This window comes from Callorhinchus milii, unplaced genomic scaffold, assembly GCF_018977255.1.
Source record: "Callorhinchus milii isolate IMCB2004 unplaced genomic scaffold, IMCB_Cmil_1.0 Scaffold2, whole genome shotgun sequence".
Classification (NCBI taxonomy): domain Eukaryota; kingdom Metazoa; phylum Chordata; class Chondrichthyes; order Chimaeriformes; family Callorhinchidae; genus Callorhinchus; species Callorhinchus milii.
Genome location: NW_024704743.1, coordinates 96,407,493 through 96,415,541, shown reverse-complemented (window position 1 = coordinate 96,415,541; position 8,049 = coordinate 96,407,493). Strand labels below are relative to the sequence as shown.

The 8,049-nt window shown below is 44.3% G+C and overlaps 1 non-coding gene across 1 annotated transcript; it reads left to right on the top strand.

The window, feature by feature from the left end:
• Positions 1 to 1,305: 1,305 nt before the first annotated feature.
• trnat-ugu lies at positions 1,306 to 1,377 on the top strand. The gene has a single exon. It is a non-coding gene; the product is annotated as a tRNA-Thr (tRNA).
• Positions 1,378 to 8,049: the final 6,672 nt, after the last annotated feature.

The following is an 8,049-nucleotide window of genomic DNA, read 5'->3' as shown; positions in this document are numbered from 1 at the left end:
AGTTTAGGATTTCATTGGCACAAAACAATTTAAAAGTTTGTCTGCAGTCTAGTGTTAAAGCGTTGACCTGTAGAGTATGTTTTTACTTCACACGGGATTATTCAACAGGTAGTTTTTATTTCTGGTGAGAATTTTAATATTTTTCCTCCCAGAATATAGCAATGTATTCTATTGCTTACACAGTGTAAGGTAAGGGAACTCCTCCTGTTACGTATTGCCCTTATCACTTCCTCAGAATGTTGCCCTTGACTGGCACTGTTGAAGGAGGGCACCTGCTCATTTGTTCCAGTAAATAATGGTATTGCACATTAGAGGGGAAGCTGTTCCATCTGCCTTGTGCAAGTGAAAATACAGTAACAACAATAATTACTTGCATTTATACAGCGCCCTTCATGCTCTCGAAGCAATTAACAGTGGCGGAGCTTGACACTGAGCCAGGTAGATAGGAGAAGGTGACCGAAATCACGGTTATCAGGAATGTCATAGGAATGTCATCAGGTGTGATCTATGATAATAATAATCCTTACATTTGATATAGTGCCTTATCACATCTTCAAGACTTCTCAAAGCACTTCACAGAATAAACTGTAAAGTGAATTGCCTTTATTTTGTGGGTAAAATGTGGCAGCCAATTGCACACAGCAGTGTCCCATAAACAGTCGTGAATTGAGTGACCACATTATTATTATTTTGAAGAGATTATTACCCATGGAAAAGCGATCCGCCAATCGACTAACAAGCAGGCTCCTATTTACTTCTAGATAAACAGGCATGTGTCGCTGTGTGAAGTAAGGAAATTTGCCTAAGATTTTGCCCTGCCCAGAAATCGAACCCAGGTCCTCTCGCTTGTGACGCAAGTGCTGTAACCACTATGCTACATGACTCAAACCATCGGCACTGGCAGACGTCTGAAGATGGATAAGGAGGGGACACGTCAGAGGGATTGAGGCAAAGAACCCTAGAGTCTTGGGGTGTAGTGGATGAAAGCATAGCTGCTGATGGTGCAATGAGGAGATGAGGGATGTGCAGGAGGCTGGAACTAGCTAAGCTAAAGTGGCAAGTAGTAGAGTAGGACATGAGTGGACCAGAAAAGTAAGGAGGTGCCAAGGCATGAAATGTTTGTTCCTGAGTCTGAGGATCTTGAAATCAACCCATTCTGCAATAGGGAGTCAGTGAGTCTGGCCAGGACAGGGTTAACATGGTGCAAAATTTAGTATGGGTGAGGATACAGGTGGCGGAGTTTTGAATTAATTGGATTTTATGAATGACAATATGAATGCCCCTTCATCTGTAGCCCTGTACAGGAGTCCTGTAGCTCAGTGGTTAGAGCACTTGCTTTGTAAGCAAGAGACCTGAGTTCAATTCCAGGCAGGGCGAAACCTTGGGCAAGTTTCCTTACTCCACACACCTAATAATAATCCCTCCAAAAAACCAAAACAATAATAAAATTGGTCATTTTCAATCTACGACTGTTTGTGGGACATTGCTGTGCGCAATTGGCTGCCGCGTTCGCCCACAAATATACAGTCAATTCACTTTACAGTGTGTTCTGTGAAGCGCTTTGGACGTCCTCCCGACGTGAAAAGCGCAATATCAAATGCAAGGATTATTATTATTATTATTATCTGCGTTTTCTGTCATCTTCCCCTCTCCCTCAGCTTCCCTTGGTTTGCGTACCCAGCCAGCTGTGCAAAGTGCTTTGAGACATCCTCCAAACACAAAAAGGCAAGTTGTACATTGTTTAGGTACCAAATTATATACTTGTTAAAGGAAAGACTCAAGTTGTCCTTCAGATCGAAACATCTTTTGCAAAAGGATTCAATTAAACAACCAAAATATAGGTTCTTGTTCTAGCTTGGTCCTGAGAAGCTCTTTTCCCAATGGAAATTTTCTTAAAAATATTCTTTTTAAGAATTTCCCAAATTTGCACTTGCCATTCCTCCCTTACTCAAAATCTTTAAAAATTGCACTACTGTCGATGCTGCTCAGCAACCCCAGAAAGTTTTTGTTGTCACGCTCTAATTTCATCTATCCACCAGGAGCCTCCATTACTAAAGATAATGGAAGTTCCATTGGATAACCAGAATCAAAGACATATGATATTGGTTTTAGCTCACAGCCCTGGTCACAGAGAGAGAGGTCACAAACAATGTCTTCTCTCTCTCTGTGACCAGGACTCTCTCTGCCTCCTCATCCTCCTGGACCTCTCCGCCACGTTTGACACAGTCAACCACGCCATCCTCATCCACTGCCTCTCCTCCGTCATCCACCTCAGTGGGACCGCAATAGCATGGTTCAAGTCCTACCTTACAAACTGCTTTCACTTTAGCTCCTCAAACGGTTGCTCTTCCCGCCCCCACCCGGTCACCTGTGATGTACCCCGGGGCTCCATCCTTAGCCCCCTCCACTTCGTCATCTATATTTTCCTTCTTGGCGAGGTCATCCAAAGACATGGGGTAAACTTCCACATATATGCAGATGACACACAAATCTACTTCTCCTCCTCAAGATGCAACTCCAGGTCCACCAATGTTCTGTCAGCTTGTCTGGCTGATATCAGGGCCTGGATGAGTGAATACTTCCAACCACTAAATGTTGACAAGACGGAAGCCATTTTCATTGGTACATGTCAACGTCTTCCATCCTGTGCCTCTGACTTCCTCAACCTCCCCAGCCTCTCTCTCAGGCTTACTGAACCAGGGCGCCTACTAGACATTAGGTTCGACCCACAGCTGACTTTCCTTCCCCACGTCTGGTCCCCAATCAGGACCGCCTTCCTCCACCTCTGCCACATTGCCCATATCTAAATGTGCCTTATCCCAGACGCAGCCAAAACACGCGTCCATGCATTCGTCACCTCCCAACTCGACTTCTCAAATCCCCTCTTTGCCAGTATCCCCAGCTCCACCATGTACAGGACCCAGCTGATCCAAAACACTGCCGCCCATATACTCACCCGCACTAAACTCCGTACCCCCATCACAGCATTTCTATCCAGGTTCCAGTGGCTCCCCAGCACCAAATGGATCGATTTCAAAATCCTCACACTCATTTTAAATCTCATCATGCCCTGGCACCTACCTACCTCTCCGACATGCTTACCCCCCAACCCATAACCTGCTGCCTCCGCTCGACTGACTTCAGCCTTCTGCATATCCCTCATACACCGTCACTGATGGCTGCACTTTCAGCCACTACGCCCCGAAACTCTGGAATACTCTTCCTCTATCCCTCCACCCTCCCCCCAGCTCGGTCTCGTGCTCCGCCACTGTCAAGTTTTTAAAGACTAAAGGAATTAAGGGATATGGAGATAGGGCAGGAAAATGGAATTAGGTTAGAAGATCAACCATGATCCTATTAAATGGCGGGGCAGGCTCGAGGGGCTGAATGGCCTACTCCTGCTCCTATTTCTTATGTTCTTATGTTTTTATGCTCTGAGAAGCTTTGAGACGCCATCTGGCGTGGAGGGCACTATATAAATCCAAGTTGTTGTTGCTGCTGTTGCTCTGGGATGATACCCTGCGTAAGGAGCACTCTCTAAATGCAAGTTGGTGTTGTTGTTTTAGAATAGGATGACAGTGAGCTGGGGCCTAGGGTACAAGGGGCCATCTGTAAAGAATATAAGCCATAATTCACAATAATATTTGCATTGATGTCAAGTTGTCAAAATTCCACAAAGCACTACATAGGATTTCATTGTGGTTTCACTGTGGTTTCAGTGCTCCAAGATATGATATAAATGCAAGTTGTTGTCTATTTGAAGACAAATATGACTGCCAATTTGGGCATAGCAATGACCCACACATAGCCATGAGTGAATGACCAATTTTGTCTAGAGCATTGTTGCCATGTCACTAGAAAAAACTTCCTTCTCTTTTTGAATACAACCATAGGATCTGGACAGGCAGGCTGACCGCAGTTTAATGTCTCATCCAAAGGATGGCACTCCGGCAATGCAGATTTCCCGCAGCTTTGCACTGGAGTGTCAGTTCAAAGGTCCGATATGGGCCTTAAACCAATAATCTTCTGACTCAGATGTGAGAATGCTACCAACTGAGGCAGGCCTCATCACGTCAGAATTGGGGATATATGGAGAAAGGAAAGTGGGTCAATGTTTTGGGTCCATGACCCTTCATTGAAACTGGGGGATAACAGGGGTTTACACTGTTCCAATGAAGCCCAGTGCAAGCTCGAGGAACAGCACCTCATCTATCTGCTAGGGACCTTACAGCCCTCTGGCCTCATTACCAATTTCAACCACTTCAGACCATAAGAACAGCTCTCATCTTCCCATCTCCCATAACAGCTCACATTCCCCTTCACCCTCTTCTGTGACCATCAGCACATCATCTGGGTCCCAGACACGCCCTTTCTCTGGTCTGCCTCTGGTGCCCTCCTTTGTTTTCTATCATTAACTCCTCTTTAACCCATCATCCCCTGTTCTCCATCCACTTTCTCCTGTGTCTTCCTTGTCCTGCCTTCTCCCCTCTCTGCTAATCCCATGCCTATACCACTCTTGCTTCTAAATATTGTGCACAATCTGTCTGCCAATTTGTTTCTTTCCTGCCTTTAGCCCCACCTTATGATATTGTGTTCATACATTTGTTTCACACCTGTTTACTGCTCCATTCATTTCCCTGCCCGATCTCCTTTCTTTAAACCAATTAGTCATTCCTTTTCTTGCTGCTGAAACTTCAAGTTCTGTTGCTCCAGGTCAAACAGTCTCTATCACACATTGTAATGATCCCATGAACTGCAAACATCTGTATATATAGTCCAAGTGACTCAATTGTATATGCACATGATTGAGATATGCTAACCTGTCACCATCTCTCCCGGAGTAAGGATTTGATCAGCCTTGGATCTGAATTACGTGTCCTGGTTGTATGTATAGTATAACAGTTTATCAATATTGTTTTGATTGAATAAAGTACTAACTTTATTCTAACGAGATCCTGCTTGTTAGTCTTGTTGTATTACGTTGTGAAGAACTCTAAAACTTACACTCTGAAGCGCTTTGGGATGTTCTGCTGACATGAAAGGTGCTGCACTAAATGCAAATATTTTTATTCACATAGGATAGAGTTTCCGAGCACTGAAATAGTCAATATTCTAATAAAACACAAGCTAATATGTTTAGAAAAAATGCTCTTGCCATTTGATTTATTTTTAATACTCTCTTGTTGTGCCACATAATCTGGAATCACATTTGCTACCTCGGCATTCACAATGGTTTGACAAATGGAATAAGCTGTAGTAAATTACAGAGAAGATGAGAGCTTTATTGATGCAGTATTGGGACCGTAATCACATATCCTGAAAGGTTTTCCAGGCATACAACTAAATTGGCACAATTAGAATAAATAAAAAATAGTTAGTGAGAGCTGATAATGCAAAAATGGAAGATTACATATTTCATTTATTGAAAAATTGATAACTTGCAAAGCCATTCCAGCACAGAAGTGGGCCATCTGGCTCATCCTGTTAGCCATTTTTCTAAGTCATCCTTTTTTTAAATATATTTTTAAATAAAGTAGATCCCAGACTTAAATAGGCAATCTGGGAATATTCATGATTTTATAAACCAGTGGTTTCCAATTAGTCAGCTAAAAAATTGATTCTATTAAGTATCTTAAAGTGTCAGAGAACAGCACATGTTAAGTATTCAGAAGAGTGAAAGTATTAGGTGCAGATTGGCGAAAGTGTGCTTTTGGCTGGAGACTAACCAGCTAAAACCACACAACTTGCGTTTGATATCGCTGTCTGGCAAGCTTTCCTGCTTATTGTCCAACTAGGACCACCCTACCTGACAGGGCTTTGGCTTGCAGCATTAACAGGAGCTGAGTGGGAAGAGTTCCTGACCCAATTGACTTGTCTGCCCTTCCAAGTCCTGCCGATAAGCCAGGTTGGCTGTTCTGTAGCAGCAGCAATGACCTGGAATACTGTGGACCCGCCTGGCTCAGGAACCGGACTACCGAGACTGCCACAGAGAGCTGACTCGATTCCAACATTCTGTTCCCAAGCATGTCACCTTGGAACCATCTGGCCATCAGCTCCAAGGAGACCCCGCTAACCTCCCCTTCAAGTTTGATCATATGAACATATAGTGTGTAACAGCAGTGAAACATATGTGCATTGACAGGACAGTCTTGGCATCTCCTGGTATGAGTTCTAATCATGTAGCAATAACAACAACAAATTGCACTGGACAATCAGGGGTTTTGGACCCGAGGTGGAATTTGGGGTCATAATAATAATAATAATAATCCTTGCATTTGATATAGCGCTTTTCACGTCTTCTAGATGTCCCAAAGCGCTTCACAGAATATACTGTAAAGTGAATTGACTGTATATTTGTGGGCGAACGCGGCAGCCAATTGCGCACAGCAATGTCCCACAAACAGTCGTAGATTGAAAATGACCAATTTATTATTATTTTTGGTTTTGGAGGGATTATTATTAGGCGTGTGGAGTAAGGAAACTTGCCCAAGGTTTCGCCCTGCCTGGAATTGAACTCAGGTCTCTCGCTTGCAAAGTGAGTGCACTAACCACTGAGCTACAGGGCTCCATGTAGCTTCCCATATACAGGGAAGGAGGGGAGGGAGGGTAGGGTTGGGAAATTGTTCAAAGGCACGATCGAAGAGGAAGGTCTTCAGGACTTGAAGGAGGCAACAGAGGGGGTGAGGTGGAGGGATTGCGGGATAGAGTTCCAGAGTGTTGGGGCAGAGATGCTGGATGCTTGATCACCAATGGTGGGGCGGGAAGTGCGGGGGACCTGAAACAGGCCAATGTCCGCCGAGCGGAGGGAGCGGAAAGGCTGATATGAGGGCCTTGAATATAAGAATGAGGGTTTTGTACTCGATTCTCTGAGGAATGGGGAGCCAGTGAAGCCGGAACAAGAACCAGGGTGGAGATTCCCAGAGCCTGGTGGGGGAGAGGACATGAACTGCAAGTTCTGAATAACCTGCAGCTTGTGGAGGGAAGAGTTGGGAAGTCCAGTGAGGAGGCAGTTGGCATAGACAAGCTGGAACGTAATGAAAGTGTGGATCAGGGTCTTGGCGGCCTGCGGTGAGAGGCAGTGGTGGAGGTGGGCAATGTTGCTGAGGTGTGGAAAGATGGAACAGGAGAATGGGTCACAACACAAATGTGGGGTTGGAAGGATAGGTGAGGGTCGAAAAGGACACTGGGGTTCTAGATTGGTTCGATGAGGTGAATGGTGATAGCAGCCTTGAACACAAGGTATGTGACTTCCCTGTAGCACACAGTCAAATAAAATCTGATAGCACTTATAGAATCATAAAAAGTTTACACACAGAAGAAAGCCATTGAGCCCATGTGTCTAACTGATGCTAGCATTGGAGTTATCTACACTTTCCTCTGCTCATTCTCATAAAGTGCCAAAGTCTCCCCCCTCCCTCCCTCTCCCCCCGGCTTGGGGTCAGACTCCGGCATGGTAAGCGCTCCGGGACACTACCCGCATGAAGGGCGCTATATACATGCAAGTTGTTGTTGTTTTTGCATTCATCATGCGAACCAATCTTGTGATCTTCTGACCACCCATTTGTATTCAAGCGCTTCACAGTCTACTGATCCTCCACCTAAATCAAATCTAACATTTATTTATTTTCTTTCTGTAATACTCCATAATTTGTGATATTTCTCTTGTTACTGCCTCAATGATCAGCGTAATTAGTCTCTATAACGATAACCCCTCACCTTTGGTATCATCAGAATGAAACTCCACTGTATTGTACTTTATGTTTTAGAATGGCTGGTCAAGGGATGTTAAAGGTTAAATATATGTCAGCTAAATTACCCTGTCATCTTAAATGTTGCAAAGAAAGAAGAACCTTCATTTTTAAAGTGCCTTATCATGTAAAATCATCTCACTTCACGACAAAATACTATCAACAGTAGTGACTGCTTTTTGAAGTCAGCCAATTTGCACACAGCGAGATCCCACAAACAGTCATGATATGGAGGACCAATTTTTCTGGATGATTGTTGGCCAGCCACCCAGGGACGTTGTTATCACGTTGTTGAGACGTC